This window comes from Sarcophilus harrisii, chromosome 2, assembly GCF_902635505.1.
Source record: "Sarcophilus harrisii chromosome 2, mSarHar1.11, whole genome shotgun sequence".
NCBI classification, from domain to species: Eukaryota; Metazoa; Chordata; class Mammalia; order Dasyuromorphia; family Dasyuridae; genus Sarcophilus; species Sarcophilus harrisii.
This window is the reverse complement of record NC_045427.1, coordinates 77,399,177-77,417,494: the sequence shown is the minus strand read 5'-3', so window position 1 is coordinate 77,417,494 and position 18,318 is coordinate 77,399,177. Positions and strand designations below refer to the sequence as shown.

Genomic DNA, 18,318 nt, shown 5'->3' with positions numbered 1-18,318 from the left:
GCACCATGCTTTTCAGATTTTCTTGGTCCTGGTCTCTCCATGAGGGTTTTTCCAGCTATATTTGACTTCTCATTGCTACATCCTTCTCTCCTTGTATATGCTGGAAGGAGATCCTGCTGATAATTCCATCTGATTATCTGCTTAAAAGCTTCCTTTTCATCACACTAAGTGAGGGACACACACACAAAATAGACAGTGTATGTGGGTTCAGGAAAGGTAAAAAAAAATCTGAATTCTCCTTTCCTTTCGTACTAGGAGAAGAGGAAAATAGAAAAGATAAGGTATGGGTAGATGGGAGAAAGGAAAGAGGAAAGATGCTGCAAAAGATCAACTTTCCTTCTATTCACACTTCTTTTCCTTGTTTTGCAAAAATTAACAAAACCTGTTGTAGCTAAATGGTTTATCTTTAATTTTTCAGTAAGCATCATAGGAACCAGAAACAGAGTGACCAATATATCATGAACTCTGAACTTTGATCCCTATGAAAGACATGGTACTTGAAGCACTCCAGAGAGATGTATCCTTGGGATGTGCTTTTATTAGGTACCTTGTGAAATAGACCAGCAGTTACCAAAGATTATTTTTGGGAGAGGAAGGAAAATCAGGTTATTGCTGCCTGTCCTGAGAGAATTTTCTTACTAATAAAGCTAAAATGCTACTCAATTAGGTTCAGCCTTTGGCACTCTCTAAATTGAAATGGACCACTTACTATGTACTAGAAAGGAAAATAATGTAAAATTCAGAATCCAGGCAAAGTACTTTGAAATGAGTATGAATTTTCCTGTCTGTTTACCTCCCTGTCAAGAACTTTTAACAAAGAAAATTTGTAGAAAGGAAAATGTACATGAATCATAATCAATTTGTCAATGTCCCTGTATGAGTAGTACTATTTTTCTATTCAAAGAAAACACTCTTTCTGTTCATTGTCTTGAAATTCATCTACATTTTTTTGCTCACTCAGTGTCCCATACCTTAACCCACTCACCTCCTCCTGTCTTCCTATTCCCTAATAGGGAATGCTTTCTGTTCCCTAGTTGAAGCCAAGAGACCTGAGTTAAAATTCTACCTCTGTTCCTTCCTACTTTGGGGCAAATCATATAAGCTCTCTGGCTTTTAGTTTTCTTATCTGTAAAATGAAAGACTCTGAGCTCCCTTCCAGCTGGGGTGAATACTTCAAAACCTAGGTCATGTCCCACTCCCTCCCCAACTCAGCCCACAATAATCTCCCCCCTCCACTAAACTCCTAGAGCATTATCTTTATTTGGCATTATTTATATTTTTATGTGTTAATTTTGTTCAGAATCATAGAATCTCTTAAATGGCCCTTCAGAGAACCATCTACTCATTTGTAAAATGGGGAGGAAAATAACCTTCCCTCCCTTGCTGTAAGGATCAAATGGAATAATATGTGTAAAGTTCTTCATAAACTTTAAATTGCAATATGCTGGCTATTATCAGAAATGTCTGCTGACAAACTGAATGATGGAAAACCAGTTCCCTAGGAAAAACAGCCCAGGAAAGAGCACTTGACCTTAACAAAAGTGGGGCAGAAACCCTTCCCACCTCCTACCTCTAAAGTTTGGGTTGGTTTGTTCGTTTTAGATGGGAAGCAACCTGTTTTTCTAGGCTGCTAGGGAGTGGAAGAACAGAGTGCTGGGCCTGGAGCCAGGGAGACTTGAGTTCAAATCTAGCCTCAGTCACTTTCTAGCAGTATGAACTTGGGTATGTCACTGATTGCCTCATTCTTCATTTGAAAATCAGAAGAATAACATTATCTACTTCCCAGAGCTGTTCTGAAGATCATAGTAGATAATATTTGTAGAAGAGATAGGAAGAATATATATAGCACCTTTGCTGACAAAGGTTTATATAGTCAAAGCTGTTTTTTCTAGTACCAATCTATGGCTGTGAGAATTGAACTATAAGGAAAACTGAGTGCAGCAGAATTGATGCTTTTGAATTGAGGTACTCGAGAAGACTTTTGAGAGTCCCTTTGACAGCAAGGAGATCAAATTAGTTAATACTTAAGAGAAATGAATTCAAGCTATTCACTGGAAGGGAAACTGAAGCTTAAATACTTTGGCCACATAATGAGTAGGTGGAACTAATGGGGAAAAGACATTGTTGTTGGTAAAAGATTGAAGGCAAAAGGAAAAGGGTTCAACAGAGAATGAGATGGATAGAGAGTATCGTGGAAGCAGTGATCATGAGCTTGGTCAGACTTTGAGAGATGATAGAGGATGGAAGGATCTGGCAGGCTGGGATCTAGCAGTGATTCTCAAACTTTTGTTTTCAGTATCTTTATCCTATTAAAAATTATTCAGGATCTCTCCAAAACATTTTTTTAATCTGGATTATATTTATAGACATTTACCATATTGGAAATAAAAACTATTTTTGAATTTGTAGACCCTCTAAAAAGGTTTCAGAGATCCCCAGGATTCTCTAGACCATACTTTGAGAACCACTGATCTATAGGGTCACAAAGAGTTATACATGATCAAACAATTGAACAACCATAAAATGTGCCAGGGGCTTTTATAATATTTTCACCTTTATAACTATTATTTCCTTCCCCCATATTTCTGACTTGATATAGTCTGGCATCAATCAGCATATTCCTCAGTTGAGGGTTCTACCTTCTTCAGAAAAGTCCATTTACTTACACCCTCTATCACACACACACAAATAACAATAATAATATCTGGCATTCATATAGGACTAACTGCATGCCAGGAACTTTGCTAAGCACTTTACACATCTTAGTGAGTTTCTGTGCATTCCTTGCACAGTTATGCAGACCAGTACATTATACTGTGCCTACTATATCTAGCAATTCTCCTTGAACTTGTCCTTTACAAATGCCCTATGGTCTAAAACCAATTTTTTCTTGAATCCTTTTTTTGTGGGCCCTAGAAACTCTTATATGACTTTTGCCAAGCAGAAAGCATTACCGTGAATAATTAAAGCATTTGTTAAGTGCTTACTATATGCAGAGCCCTGAGAAGACAAATCGAAAAGACAGGCTCTGCTATTAAGGAACCCACTTTTTTTTTTCTTTTTTGCCTTTTTTTATTGTGTTTTATTTTTTTCTGGCTATATAGGTACATTAATTTTTTTTAAATACATATTTTAAATACATTACAAATCATGTTGCAGAGTGGAGATACTGGATGGCAAATTCCATGCATTCATGGCACAATTAGAGAAACTCAAGGCTGGGGCAATATGGGAATTTGTTTTGCTTGAGTATGCATACTTATTACAAAGCTTTGTTTTTCTTTTTCTCTTTTTGAGAGAGAATCGAAAATAAATATTTAAATAAATAAAAATGGGAAGCAGCTAAATGGCGCAGTAGATAGAGCACTGGCCCTGAAGTCAAGAGAACCTGAGTTCAAATCTGGCCTTAGACACTTAATACTTCCTAGCTATGTGACCTGGGCAAGTCACTTAACCCCAGTTGCCTCAGCAAATAAATAAATAAAAATGAGGGAAATTGTTTGATTGATTTTACAGATAAGGAAACTAATTTCAAATCCAGTGGAATTCATCTTTGTTCTATATTCTCTCAACTAAAATCCAGTAATTCTCAGTGGGATAGATGCACAAAAATTGCTATAAAGGTGGTTCTCATACATATGAAATCAATATTCTGCAGAAAATGTGCTTTCCATCCTCACAATTCCTTCACATATACACACAATTTCCTTGAAGAGATTGTACAGAGTTAAGAGTGCTTGTCATCGTTAACACTTCATTAACAAAATAAATATTCAAGATAAGATTTTTTTTTGTAGAAAGATCATTGATAACATCTCTTGATAATTGTGTGAGCTCCCAAAACATCTGGAGAGGGCAAAGGAGAGGAGACTACACATAAGTGGACTCTGGTAGCTGGATAGGGCCTCTAGACTATGGGATAGAACTGTAATATTGTTGATAGGGATGTGGGAGTAGATTGCTGAACTCCCTCCTTCCTAGAAAGCCTGTTAGGTTAGTGCATCTCAAAGTTATACAGATCTCTGCAAAGACAGCGCTAAAAGGAGGAAGAAATTTGACTTTTGGGGTAGGAGAGTACTTTGCTTTTGCTGGAAAGGAATCAGTTTGAGGAAAAGATTCAATCCTTCAGTGTGTCTGTGTGTCTGTGTCTGTGTGTGTCTTTATTGTTGTTCAGTCATTTCAGTTGTGTTCAATTCTTTATGACCCCATTTGGGGTGTTCTTGATAAAGATACTGGAGTGGTTTGCTATTTCCTTTTTCAGCTCATTTTTTTTTATTATTAAAGCTTTTTATTTTTAAAACGTATGCATGGATAATTTTTCAACAATGACCTTACAAAATTTTGTGTTTCAATTCCCTCCCCTTTCTTCCACCCCCTACTGGAGATGGCAAGTAATTCAGTATACGTTAAACATAATTAAAAAAAAAAAAAAAATATATATATATATATATATATATATATATATATATATATATGTTAAAATCCAATATGTGCATATATATTTATACACTTATCTTGTTCAGCTCATTTTACAGCTGAGGAAACTGAGGCAAACAGGGTTAAGTGACTTGCCCAGGGTCACACAGTACTGGCCCTGAAGGTGGCAATGGTGCCACCTAAGATATCTATGTGTATATCAAGAAGACTGTGTTATATTCCTTGAGATTAGACTTTTAGAACACATGGTACACGTACATGTATGTATATTTATATGTATGTGTGTATGTATGTCTAGGTCCTTTGGGAAAGAGAGTTCACGTGATCATAAGATCACAGATCTAGATCTGGGATGGACCCTAGAAAGTTGGGGTTTTTTTTTCTCAATCGTCTCATATCACAGATGGAAAATGATCTCAGGGGAGTAAAATGACTTGACCAGAGTCACACTGGTATAAATGCAGAACTGGGATTTGAACTTGGGTCCTATTGTATGGGTCCTTTTATGCAAGTCCTTTCTGTCTCTGTCTTTAAAGAGTTTACCATTTGTTTTTATTTGTTTGTTTGTTTTGCTGAGAGGCAATTGGGGTTAAGTGACTTGACTAGAGGTCACACAGCTAGGGAGTTAAGTATCTGAGGTTAGATTTGAACTCAGGGTCTCCTGACTTCAGGGCTGGTGTTCTATCCACTGTGCCACTTAGCTGCCCCAACCATTTGGTTTTTTTGTCAGTTAAATTAAGTCTGTATTATTAGACTGTGTTTGTTAGACCAAGTAGACAATGAGAGCTGAGGGTCCTTTTCCCTTTTGGGGATTATCATTTTATAAATGTGGGGGTCATGAAATTATGATTTATTATCAGTAAATGTTTAATTTGTACACCTGTTTTATATACCTATATACCCAGGCTTGTGTAAAAATTTTTCAGGAGAAAAGGGGTCACAAGTAGAAAAAGTTTAAGAAGCCCTAAACATTAACTAGATACCAAGGGAAATCTAATTTAAAAGATTTAAAATCCCAATATTGAATTTGGTTTAACACAATTCAATTTAAATTTAATTCAGTAAACATTTATTAAGCACCTACTATGTGCCAGACATTGTGCTATGGATTGGGAATACCAAAAAACAAGAACTCAAAAGACAATTCCTTCTGTCAAGAAACTTCCTATCTAATAAGGAAGACAAAAGGCAAATAAATATATACAAAGCAAACTATAGAGAGAATAAATGGGAAATGATTAACAGAGGGAAGGATGCTAGGCCATGAGCTATACTTTCTGTGATTTCCTTGGTGTGCTTGCTCCCTTTTTCAGTGTAGACCAGAAGCCATCCTTGCCTCAAGAGATGGCCTCTAGGAGTTGCTGTAGCCAAAAACGATCACCTGAATTTAGATAATCTGTTCTACCAACAGTAAACCTAAGTTAATCTTTCATCAGGCACTGACTTGTAGTCTTTCTTGGTTGATAGGATCTACCATAGTTTGTGTTCCTCTAGAATAATCTTCCAGAAGGCAGGGTCAACTCTGTTCCCCATTGAATCATTGAAATATAGTTCTGGGAAGAAAACTTGGTTTTATGGAATGGAATATAAATCTATATAAGGATAACTAAGCATAAACATAAAGTATCAAAACAGTGGGTTTTACTTGTAGTGAAGTCTTAGTATGAGTATCCAATTATGTGGGGGGAATATGGGGAAGTTCCAAAGATGACTAAAGAAAATAGTATATGATATGGCCAGAGAAGAATCGAATTCTTTCACATTTTATTTTTAATTAAAGAATGGATCAGCCCTAGCCAAAATGCCATTTCCCACCCCTTCATCAGGGCCTATTTTGAATCCCCAGCTCTCTTCAGCCTTCCAATTTCCTCTCTCTCCTTCTCTTCATCTAAAAGCATCTCCCTCAGCAACCAGATGCCTTTTGCCCAAATGTGCTTGTCCCTGGCCTTACTCCTAAGGTTGAGATGCGAGAAATCTGCTGACCTCCTGGGTTCAATGCAATGAAGAGCAGACAACCACTGCATGGGGGCATAGATAGAATCATAGTCAGTTGGTACTGGAGAGATCACCTATTTCCCCAGAAATCACTTGGTATGAACTTCGTATTTACTTGTGTGAGAAGGGATAGCGGGAAGGAAGGGGTGGGGGATTGATTCTTTGATAGAATATAAGCTCTTTCAAGGCACAGGCTGTTTTATTATTATCTTCTCCAGAGTGTAGTTCTATTTTTTTTTAACTAGACCTATGATTTCATGAATGGAAGGAATATTTAATGAGGAATATCTCTACCAAGGCAGATCTACACTTTCTCTGCAATTCACAGCCATCTGGAATAGCCCCAAATACTCAAAGTGCAATGGCTTACCCTGGACCATATAACTATTACACAGCAAAGGAAGGACTAAACTTCTATCTTCCTGACTTTTCAGGCAGCTTTTCATCCACCATGTCTCCTTGCTGCCCAATTGGCTTTTAATAAATGCTTGTTGATTGAAGCATTGAGGTCCAGAAAGAGCAAATGATTTACCCACAATAATCTGGATTTATTGGACAAATCAAAATATGCTGGGAACTCAGATTCGAATTTCACATGTTAAACACCATTGTTATTGTTCCATTGTTTTCAGTTGTATTCAACTTTTTGTGACCTCATTTGGGATTTTCTTAGCAAAGATACTGGAGGATTTGCCATTTCCTTCTCCAACTCATTATAGGGTTAAGTGACTTGCTTAGGGTCACACAGCTAGTGTCTGAGATGAGAGTTATGTGGAGGGAAGAATGGTAAAAGAAGAGTGAGAATTCTATGGTAGAAGTTATCAAAATACCTATCAAAATACCAAACAAATCTTTCCTGAGGTCTACTTTTCTTTGACAGGTAGTCAACAAGCCTTCATTAGCATAAAGGATATTTTTTTGCCATGCATTATGCTAAGCACAAGAAAGGCAAAAATCCTTGCCTCAAGGAGTTCACATTTTGTGGAGAAGAAATGTTGAAAAAACTACGTCCAAACAAATATATACAGTGCACATGGAAAGCATAGCAGTAATGAAGACCTTCAGAATGTGAGAATCATGGTGGGAGAGAAGAGGAAGAGCATTCTAGGCACAGGGAGAGGGGGAGAACAGCCTTTGCAATGAATGTCACAGACATATTATAAAAATGGGGTAATTGTGTATAACATCAAGTAAGCCAGTGGGGCTAAGTTTAAGAAGGTGGGAAAGGGAAGAAGTAGCCTGGTAGAATGGATATTACATTTCATTCTGGAGCCACCTCTCCTTATAACATTAAAACTTATTTGAGTATTAAAAGATTTTTTTAATCTTCAAAATTACCTATTAATATGTAAATAATGGGGGTGGCGGATGTCATGAGCTAATGCTCAGCAGCTAATAATATCTTTTCAGATATTACTGCATAAGAGTATTGAGAACAAGAATGTGATACACATATGGTTGGATAGATAGATGGATGAATGGATGGATGGATGGATGGATATGTATATGGCAAGAACTTAAAGGAGAGTAAAGGGACGAATGGAAAGAAATGAATTGAAAAGGAACTGAAGACAAGCTTTGTCTACTTGAGAATTTTGTTTTGGGTTGATCCTAAAATCTGTTCTCAGTCTATAACTCTCCCCAGAGAATAGGTAAGAAGGCAAAGGATTTGGGTACTCTATAAAAAGACCAAATTGTTAACTTTGTAAGGACAGAAATTTTTTTCTTTGTTTATACTTTCTATGGAATTTTGTAGATAACTGAGAATAGTAGTAATTTTAAAAAATATTTGTTGAAGCCCTAATTTTTCCCCCTATACATGTCTCAGTGTCTTCTCTCTCTCTTCTCTCTCTCTTCTCTCTCTCTTTCTCTCTCTCTCTCTCTCTCTCTCTCTCATTCTCTTTCCTCTCTCTATTTTTTTCTCTCATTCACACACACACATATACACCCCTATTCCCATAAACTCATTTCTAATAAGAGATAATTAAAACAAACCAAAATATTAACCATGTGAAACTTTTAATATTTGGAACCCATTGTCTTCCATCTCTCTACTGGGGAAGGGCACAAGTGAGATAGGTCTGTCTTACCATCTGACCTCCAGAGCCAGTATTGGTCTTTGCCTTCAGTAAATACTTCTTGATTGGAAAAGACCCTAAAGCCAGTAGAATTAAGACTAGCATCTTGCTGATAGACCTCTCCTGTCCTAATAGTGTTTCTCTCTAAAATAGTTTAAGCTTAAGGCGCTCTGAAAATCTTTGCCCTGTTCCTTCAACTCTAGCTTATTTTTAAAAATAGCATCAGTCTGATGCTAAGTAAAATGAGCAGAACCAGGAGATCATTATACACTTCAATGAGGATCAATTCTGATGAAAGTGGCTATCTTCAACAATGAGAGGGTCCGATTCAGTACCAATTAATCAGGGATGAACAGAACCAGCTACACCCTGCAAAAGAACACTAGGAAATGAGTGTGGACCACAACATAGCATTTACACTCTTTCTGTTGTTGTTTGCTTGCATTTTTGTTTTTCTTCCCAGGTTATTTTTACCTTTCTAAGTCTGATTTTTCTTGTGCAACAAGAAAGCTCTATAAATATGTACACATATATTGTATTTAAGATATACTTTAACATGTTTAACATGTATGAGACTGCCTGCCATCTAGGGGAGATAGTGGAGGGAAGGAAGGAAAAAGTTGGAATATAGAAGTGTTTGCAAGAGTCAGTGTTGAAAAATTACAATAAAAAGCTTTAATTAAAAAAAAAATCTGCTATGTACCAGGAACTGTAAAAAAAAAAAAATAGCATCAGTTTTCTTTTATTTTAACAATGATAGACTTTTTCAGGAAATATACATCATAGGAAATTGTATTTAAGAGTCTGTTAGGAAATAATCTACTTTGTAAAAAATAAAATGCATATTTAAAAAAAAGAAATTCTCTTGAAGCACCTTGAGCAAGAAAGAAAATGCGTCTTCTTCCCCTTTGCAGAAGTGAACTAATGCCATAGAACATGGCATATACCAACAAACTTAGTTGATACATTAGTTTTATAGAGCAGTGTTTTCTCTCTTCTTTAAAGAAAATCCCCAGAAATTTCATTGTCCCCCAGACCACTAATTCTGCTTCCTTGTTATGATGGTCATCACTAAGGGGGAACACTTCTGGAGAAGACCTGAACATCCCTACCAACACCAACTACTGACCAACCAGTAGTGATAGTCATTTAAGCCCAAGAGACCTAAGACAAACAATATAATCTCCACCATCCCCAACCTTGCTGCTCTCTGTTGTCTTTCTTGGTATCCTAACACTTAGCGCAATGCCTAGTATATAGTAGATATTTTGTAGTTGCTTATTGACTGACTGTCAGCCTCTTCCTAGCCCTAGACATGTCCAGGGGGATAAACTTTGCCCGAGGTGTGACCACCAAAAATTTTGGCATTAGCAGATGATTGCATATCAGAAACAGATGTGGTTTTATTGATAGAAAAGACATTGAAGATGCATTACTAAATGCTTTGTCACTGCATCCACAGGACCATGAGACCTTTGCCTCTGACCTGCAGCTGGAAGTCAGACTATTATTTAGGAATTTTTCTTGGAAATTCAGCCCAGAGAAATCCCATTATAGCATGGCATAATGTGTAAGGATTAATCATGTATACCAATTAGAAATTATTATCAGTATCAGTATTATCCTTCCTGGTTATATTAGGAAGGGGTAGCATTAGTGAATGTAGGAGAAAAAAAAAACAATGATTCTATAGTTAAGGAGACCTAGAAGTAAATTCTGATCCTGCTATTCACTATTTCTGTGAGCAAGGTTTTATGACGCAGCTAGGTGATATAGGGCATCTTGTCACGAAGACCTGAATTCATATCCTACGTAGGGCTGGGGATCTTCCAGCCTCAAGAAGTCTTTCAAGCAAGGGCTGAATGAGTGATCTCTGCTCAGATAGACTGTAGAGGAAATGAGTTTTTTTGGATTCTTGGATTTAGTTTTAAAACTAAAAGTTTGACCTAAATGCTAGTCATCATTAGTAAACTGTCAAAATAAAGGAGACATTCCTCCTTTAGATAAATCCTAAATTTGGGGGGCAGGGAGAGGGAAGGCAAGTCACAACTTCTCTTGCCTTGTTTTCTCCTCTGTCAATGGAAACATTAGCAAGAATTGTGAGAATCAAATGAGATCATGTATATATAATGCTATATAAACCTTAAAGTATTAGCTGTTAATTAGTTAACTTCCCTGCCTCAACAGTTTTATCTGCTCAAAGTTAAGATGGCATAAAATTCCTTCCAGAAATAAATCCTACAAACCTATATCCTCTGAATCTTTGCAACCATGTAATATTTTTTTTCATATCACAGGAAGTTTTATTCAGTTAAATTTAACAGATATGAAGTGTCCACTGTCTACTGCTAGAAGATGGATAGCCCCAAATGAAACAGACCCTGACTTTGAAGTATACACCTCCATTTTCTGATAGACCTTTCATTTGAAAAAGGAAAAAGCTTAGGCCCAGATAGCTGAAATGACCTGGTAACAAGGGTTTTGAACCCACATTTAAAATTTGATTTATAAAATCAGGATAATAACATATCCATATCATAATAACAAAGTATTGTTAATATGAGCTATTATTTTTATCTCCCATCTAAGCTCTGTGACTAAGAACTTGTCCTCCTCTGATGATTCCTTGAGACAAGATGAAAGCCTTGAGTTCTTGAAAGTCATGTCAGAGGAGTGAAGGCGATGGCAGCTCCTATCAAGTTGGAAAAGCTTTGAGTATAGGCTTGATGATTAACAGGGTCGTCATTTGAGGACCAGTTTAGCTGAGACTAGAGATATTCATTACTGGGTTCTCTATTGGGCAAATACATTTTTTAAAATCTACAACTCAGAAAAATTATTTGTTAAGGTATGAGGGAGATTGTGCTTAGTCCAAGCAATGTCCATAGCTATGAAACTTTTATTCTTATACAGTTGGTGGATTATCCATTTCCTTTATTTATTGACTTCCTCCTTTCTGTTGCACATCTTCCAGATATTTCCCCACTTGGAATCCCAGATGAAAATTTGGGAAACTATGAGAAATGATTATTAATAACCAATATCTTAGGGGATATTCAATTCTGTCCTATTCTCTCAAAGTTCATTACTGATTGTGAGACAGAATTTATCTTAGTCAGACCCCACTCAACCTTACAAGAAATTTAATCTAAGTTGGGGAACCCATTGTGTTCTACTCAAGCTTGTGTGGAGACGCATCCTTTTGCCTAGATAGCCCAATGCTGGGAATTTATTTAAAGATGAGGTGATGATGGGTGATCTCAACCCCTCTATGAAAAGAGTATTGAAACTGAGAGTCCACTTCCATGATTGTCTTTGGTCTTAGAGAGATGTCCAAATGACTGTCCTACTGAGTTTATTAATAAAATAAATTACCCAGAAACTATGTCTCTCAAACCTTTTCAAACACATAAAATCAAAATTAGTCAATTTTGCTAATTGATTATCGTCTTTTCACTGGGCTCATCATCAAGGCTTTTCTAACTTAGCAAGTCCAGAGATTGAACTCAACAGCCACAGCCACAGGGTCATCTCTATGCTTTCAGTAGACATTGGAATGGAAATTTATTGTCCAGTATTAGGATATATATTATTATATATTATATTATTATCCAAGAACCAGGTTAGATAGGAAGTTCTGAGTTGCACATAAATGAAATCATGGCTCCTTAAAATACTAAAGTGATAGCAGCTACTTGGGAAGCTTCCTATCTCTAGAGGTCTTTAGAGCAAAGACTGAATGAAACACCGCTAATCAGATACATCATAGAGGGTTATCTTGAGGAACTATGGCTTGATTTGCATAGCCTATGAGATTCCTTCAATCTCTGAGATTCTTTTAGATTGCACAAGTTCCTGAATTAAAAGTTTGACACAAATAAGAATTTAGTGGTAGTCATTAGTAAACTATCAAAGTTAAAGACTACATCCCTCCTTTCTGTAAATAATAACTAAGCTGTTTTGGGGGAGAATATAGGATATACTTTCTAACAGCATTTCTTTAGGTAGTTTTTTTTTTTTTTTTTTTTTTTTTTTTTTTAGGAAATGCCTGTTGTAGAAAACCAAACTATATCAATAAATTAAAAATGAACACAAAAATTTGGTTCATTGATAATTTTTATATATTTCATTTGACCTTTAAAATCTGAGATAATTGAGAGATGACAATACAAAATAAATTTCCATGTTGTTTAGGAAATGAATGTTTTAAATATGGGAATGGGAAATAGCACATTTAAAAGGAGAAATTATTTTTTAAATTACTTGACAACTTGGAAAACTAAAAGATTACATATACTGTCATAAAATGGATTATAAGTAGCAGGACTCAGCTTGGGTATTCAGCAGGTGAACAGTGATTGGGCCTACCAGTCATGGGAAACTCTCCACTCTCAAAAGGTAGAGGTAAAAGAGCAGTGGGTTATTAGTCAAAGAACCCCAATTCAAATCTTTCTTCTGTCACTTAATATCTGTGTCCTTAAAGAAACAGTTCTTCTCTCAGTCTATTTCCTTAAAAAATATTGATATAAGATGCATCAACTCACTAACCAAAAAATGTGCCAAGATAGTGTAAAGGATATCTAGAGATGTATGTGATCAAAAAACTCATTTGGATAATATAGGCTCCAATTTGCTGTTGTTGTTGTTTGATTGTGGTTGACTTTTCATGAACCCATTTGGGTTTTTTTTTTTTTTTTGAGAAAGTGACTTGGCCAGGGCCACACAGACTGATATAGCCATTACTTGAGGACAGTGAGACTGACTAGTACAGATGAAAGAGCATTTCAGTAATGCCTATGTCTTCATGAGATTTTCTTGGCAAAGATATTGTAGTTACTTGCCATTTCCTTCGCCAGTTCATTTTACAGATGAAGAAACTGAGGCAATATGTGACCTGGTCTTCCTGACTCCTTCCTGACTGGCCTGGGCCCTAGCACTGTATGTGCTGTCGCACCACCATCGGCGCTCATTACTCTAAACATCTTTATTAATTCTCTATTTAACCAAGAGAAGCTTTAAGTCTCAGGGCAATCTGCAATTTCAATACAATGGAAACAATTACTTGAAGACAGTGAGACTGACTGGTACAAATGAAAGAGCATTTCAGTAATGCCTATGTCTTCATGAGATTTTCTTGGCAAAGATATTGTAGTCTCTCTTAGGATTCAGAGTGATGAAGATATTTTCTTCTCAATGGAAACCCCTCTTTGCAATAGTCCTAATAGGACCCTGCCCACTAAGAAAGCTGTCTTCTTAGTGTAAATGCATCCCCTTTTGCCACTAACCTCATGCCTGTATTATTGGAGTGTCTTGTACCTCATCAGGAAGACATTTTAAAAAAAAAAGCAAACTCCACCTTATTCTACCCTTGAGGAGACAGAGAGGCAGACTGGGGTGTCTCATGGGTTCATAGGGAGAAGGGGCAGAGCTGGGATTTGAATGCAGATCTCCTCCCTGCACTGATCTTAATTCAAGAGATGTGGGGTTGGAAGAGAGCATAGAGACCCTCCAGGTCAATCCCTGTGCTTTACAGAGGGGGAAATTGAGGCCCAGTGGAGGAACTCATCCACCACTACATACAAGTGAGGAAACATCAGAAATTGGGCTAGGGGGTGCAGTAGGTTGGGGGGGGGGTTCAGGCCTGCAGTCAGGAAGACTCATCTCAAGTTCAATTCCAGTCTCAGGCACTTAGTAACTGGATGACTCTGGGAAATCATTTCACCCTGTCTGCCTCAGTTTCCTATCTGTAAAATGAGCTGGAGAAGGAGATGACAAATAATTACAGCTATTTTGTCAAGCAAATCCCATGAAAACATAGACATTACCAAACAGCCATCACCACCTTTGGTTCCAATAAATGATCTTCCTTTTATCTGTATCACACTGTGTTCAAGTTTTGTCCTTACAAATACTGCTTCAGAATGGCTATATCTGTCTGCTCCTTCTATTTTTATTTGAAAGGGAATTAATTTTAGCTCTATTTACTGACTACTGACTACTGACTACTGCTATTACTGACTGCTCCTTAATTCTATATATTTTCTTTGGCTCATCTTATCAGAGATCTTAAATGTGACTTAGAAATTAAATAATCTATTGTATGAGGATGTATTCTGATGGAAGTGGATTTCTTCGACAAAGAGATCTAACTCAGTTTCAATTGATCAAGGATGGACAGAAGCAGCTACACTCAAAGAAAGAACACTGGGAAATGAATGTAAACTGCTTGCATTTTTGTTTTTCTTCCCGGGTTATTTATACATTCTGAATCCAATTCTCCCTGTGCAACAAGAGAACTGTTCGGTTCTGCACACATATATTGTATCTAGGATATACTGTAACCTATTTAAATGTATAGGACTGCTTGCCATCTGGGAGAGGGGGTGGAGGGAGGGAGGGGAAACATCGGAACAGAAGTAAGAGTAAGGGATAATGTTGTAAAAAATTACCCTGGCATGGGGTCTGTCAATAAAAAGTTATTAAAAAAAAGAAATTAAATAATCAAGTTTTGTTCTCTAGGATACCCAAATCCTTCCATAGCACTAAGTTATTAGATGCTCAATTAAGGAAGGCACAGTAGTATTCTCTATGGAGGAAGGCATGGAGACAGAAAGTAAGGTGTACAGAGATTACCTTTAACATCTCCCCAATAAGTGATCAAGAGGAGATTACTGTTTCTTAATTGTTTAAAAAAAAAATTTCCAAGAAATAACAACAATGGATGAGCCTCAGAGGTGAAAAGAAAAGTTATTCCAAATTCAGAGAAGGAAAGTTTAGGCACCAGCTCTACCACTTCAGTTGTTAATTTACTTGATTTCCTTCATTTGTAAATAAGGAAGATGCATGATCTACCCCATGGGGTTTTGAGCCTGGGTTTGGTAATCTATAAAATGCTATGAAAATGGGTTTTGTTTTAATCCTAGTAAATATGACTCTAAAAGCATTAGAAAAGGTAAACAACTAAGCAGGACCCTAATTTTTGAGAATAATCCATACCCTGAAGTGATCTCATTTATTCAAATTTGCATATCTGATGTTATGCTTATGTAAAATATGGTTATTGATTCTAGACCAATAGAAACAGGCAGTGTATATTCAAATATTGTGACCACTTTGGGAGGATGCTTATTCCTTTTCCTTGCTAGAAATATTAATCTCAGTGATCTGAGAATTTAATGAACTCCCCACACCCCACAAATACCTCCACATCCCTACCTCCATTACCCCCACCCACTATTCCCACAACAGTAGAAAACTATGGTGAAATGGGTGGGAGGGAGAATAGATGAAGAGAGACCAATGACAACAATCCATTGGACCACAGTAGGACTGTATGCAAGATATGCTAGGAATGTAATACAATCTTCAATAGCCTCAAAACATCTCTCTTTTATTTTAAAGGGAATTAATATTAGGTTTCATTTAAAACTGAGAGATTAGCCATTTTCCTCCTTTCAAGTACTATTAATTTTCTGGTTTCTTTAGTTATCATTGGCAATGTGTCAGCAGAGCAGTACCACAGTAAATTTGTGGTACCAGTAGAATAACCAGTATATATATACAGATGTTTTTTCTCAATTCTCCAGAAGCAATTGTTGCCAAGAGCTAATAACATTTGTGGCAAAAAATACTGTCATTTTTTGCACCTCCCAGTTGTTTAATCCAAATCCATAATTTCATCATTGTGGGAAAGTCCTGCTGTAGAAATTTCATCCACAGTTGCAGATCAATAACAAAGCCATAGAGAATTCATTGAGGCGTTTGCCCACAATTTGTGATTCAACTTTTGCCACATAGCTAGTATATGTCAAAGCCCAGAACTTGAACTCTCCAGGTTTTCCTGCTTCTAATCTGGACCAACTACACCAGGCAATCTTTACTTCCTAATTATAATGGTCAACATTCAGATACATAAAGGAAGACTTTTACAAATGGCCCGTAAATTGATATAAAAATTAACTACTAATTACTTAGAATTTGTTTACTGAGAGTTGAAACACAAATTCAAATATCAAGATTCTAATACTATTTATGTGATAAAGATTTTTTTCCTTAAATCAGGGAATATATAACTTATAGTTGTTTCCTAACCTGCTCTCAAAAAGTGCTTTGAATTGGAATTCATTGATAAAGATACTTTGAATATGATAGCATATTCTCTTCATTTGTACGGATCCCTTCATTTCCTTCCAATAATGAATAGCTTTGTGCTGATGATTCTCAAGTAAGCTATACAAACTCTTAAACTGTTTGCTGCTTTAAGTGAGGGTGTCTTCCAATATAGTTTCTTCAACCATTTATTCCATTTCTCCTTCCTTAATCAGATGTAAATCTAAAGAAATTTTCTAAATTTCTGCATATATGGAAATTTCATTCAGACAATACTACAAGGTGGCATGGATATTTGCTATCATAGCACAATGGTGAAGTTTTCTTAATGATCTCCCTACCCTTATTCACAATCATGAATTTATGCATAAAGCTCTAGCCCCTAGAAGCTAAAAAAAAAAAAAAAAACAGTATTGCATTTTTAGTGAGAGATAATAGAAATAATAATTTTACATCTTCTTGAATTTATTGTCTTATTGATGGGGATGCTTTCTCCAACCATGGAGATCAGAAATCATACGTATCCTCTCATCTTTCTTGTCTCTTGCCCACGTCCTCCCACAAATTCTCAGCCTGGGAAACTATTTTACACATTGCTACAATTTAATTAGAAATCTGACCTTTAATGACTACCTGATGTATCAGTTAAAGTATCTTAAATTTAAATCAGAAAACAGTTCAATAAACACCTGATTTTTCTTTTTCTGTAAAAAATCTAAACAAAACAAAACAAAAAACCTTCTTAGAAAATCATTCAAAATACATAAAAAGTATATTCACTTACCCCTACAATAGTTGCTATGATTAAATTCTTCTCAGGATCAGAGCTTATATGAGTGAGCAATTAATATAAAACTAAAAAGAGCAGCAGTAGAGAGCTAGCTTGTTTGACTTACCCTAGAATGAGACTGTCACATACTAATCAGTGACTTTAAATGCAGGGATAACTGAGGTCTCCTCTAATTATATAATCTCTAGGTCAAATCGTGGCATCAACTGATCATAAAACTGAACAATGTTTAATTTCATAGAATAAAAGGAGATCTATGAAAAAGTTAATGACTTGGATGATTTTTTTTAAAATGGAAAACTATTTTGAAATCATTTTATAGCATTAAAAATTAATACCTTAAGAGTAAACTTTCAAAATATGTTTTCTCCCCTTGGTGCTCTTGTATAAATCAGCTATTTTGGTAGTATGGCATTTTCATGGAATAGTCAATTTGAAAAGGAGACAGTAATAAGCAAAATACAAAAAAAAAAATTAAACATGTTTCAATATAGTTATTTCCCTAAAAATAGCTATTTTAAAATTTTGATATTATTCTTTATGTCTTTATATTTATTAGAACTTTTTCATACTTTTTTTAGTCACCCTTGGAGTGCCTACCACAATGGTAATATGTAACATTAATATCAATAGTGTGGCATAATGGAAATTAGTCCTAGATTTGAAACCAAAAATATTCTGGATTTGATACCATCTATGTGACTTTGAAAAAGTAATTTCAACTCATTGGACACAAGTTTCCCATATTAGTAAAATGGGGAAAAGAGAGAAGGGTTCACAAATAATTTCCAAAAACTGTGATTCTATTAAGACTTAATAATGTGCTTTATATCCCAAAGGAAATAAGCTTTAACTGATAATGATATTGTAACGGCTTATATTTTCTTCCAAAGAGATCCTAAACACTGC

At 35.9% G+C, this 18,318-nt stretch overlaps 1 protein-coding gene across 9 annotated transcripts in view; it reads right to left on the bottom strand.

The window, feature by feature from the left end:
* The window catches only part of ARHGEF33 (Rho guanine nucleotide exchange factor 33), a 77,554-nt gene extending 59,985 nt beyond the window's left edge, over window positions 1–17,569 (bottom strand). For 3 of the 9 annotated variants that reach the window (XM_031950384.1, XM_031950382.1, XM_031950381.1), the window contains exon 1: window positions 17,404–17,566. The gene's annotated coding sequence lies outside the window, so the exon portion shown is untranslated. Of the gene's footprint in view, window positions 1–17,403 lie in introns of all 9 variants that reach the window. The other 6 variants (XM_031950380.1, XM_031950383.1, XM_031950386.1 and 3 more) reach the window with 5 other exon arrangements.
* Between the last annotated feature and the right edge of the window lie 749 nt (window positions 17,570–18,318).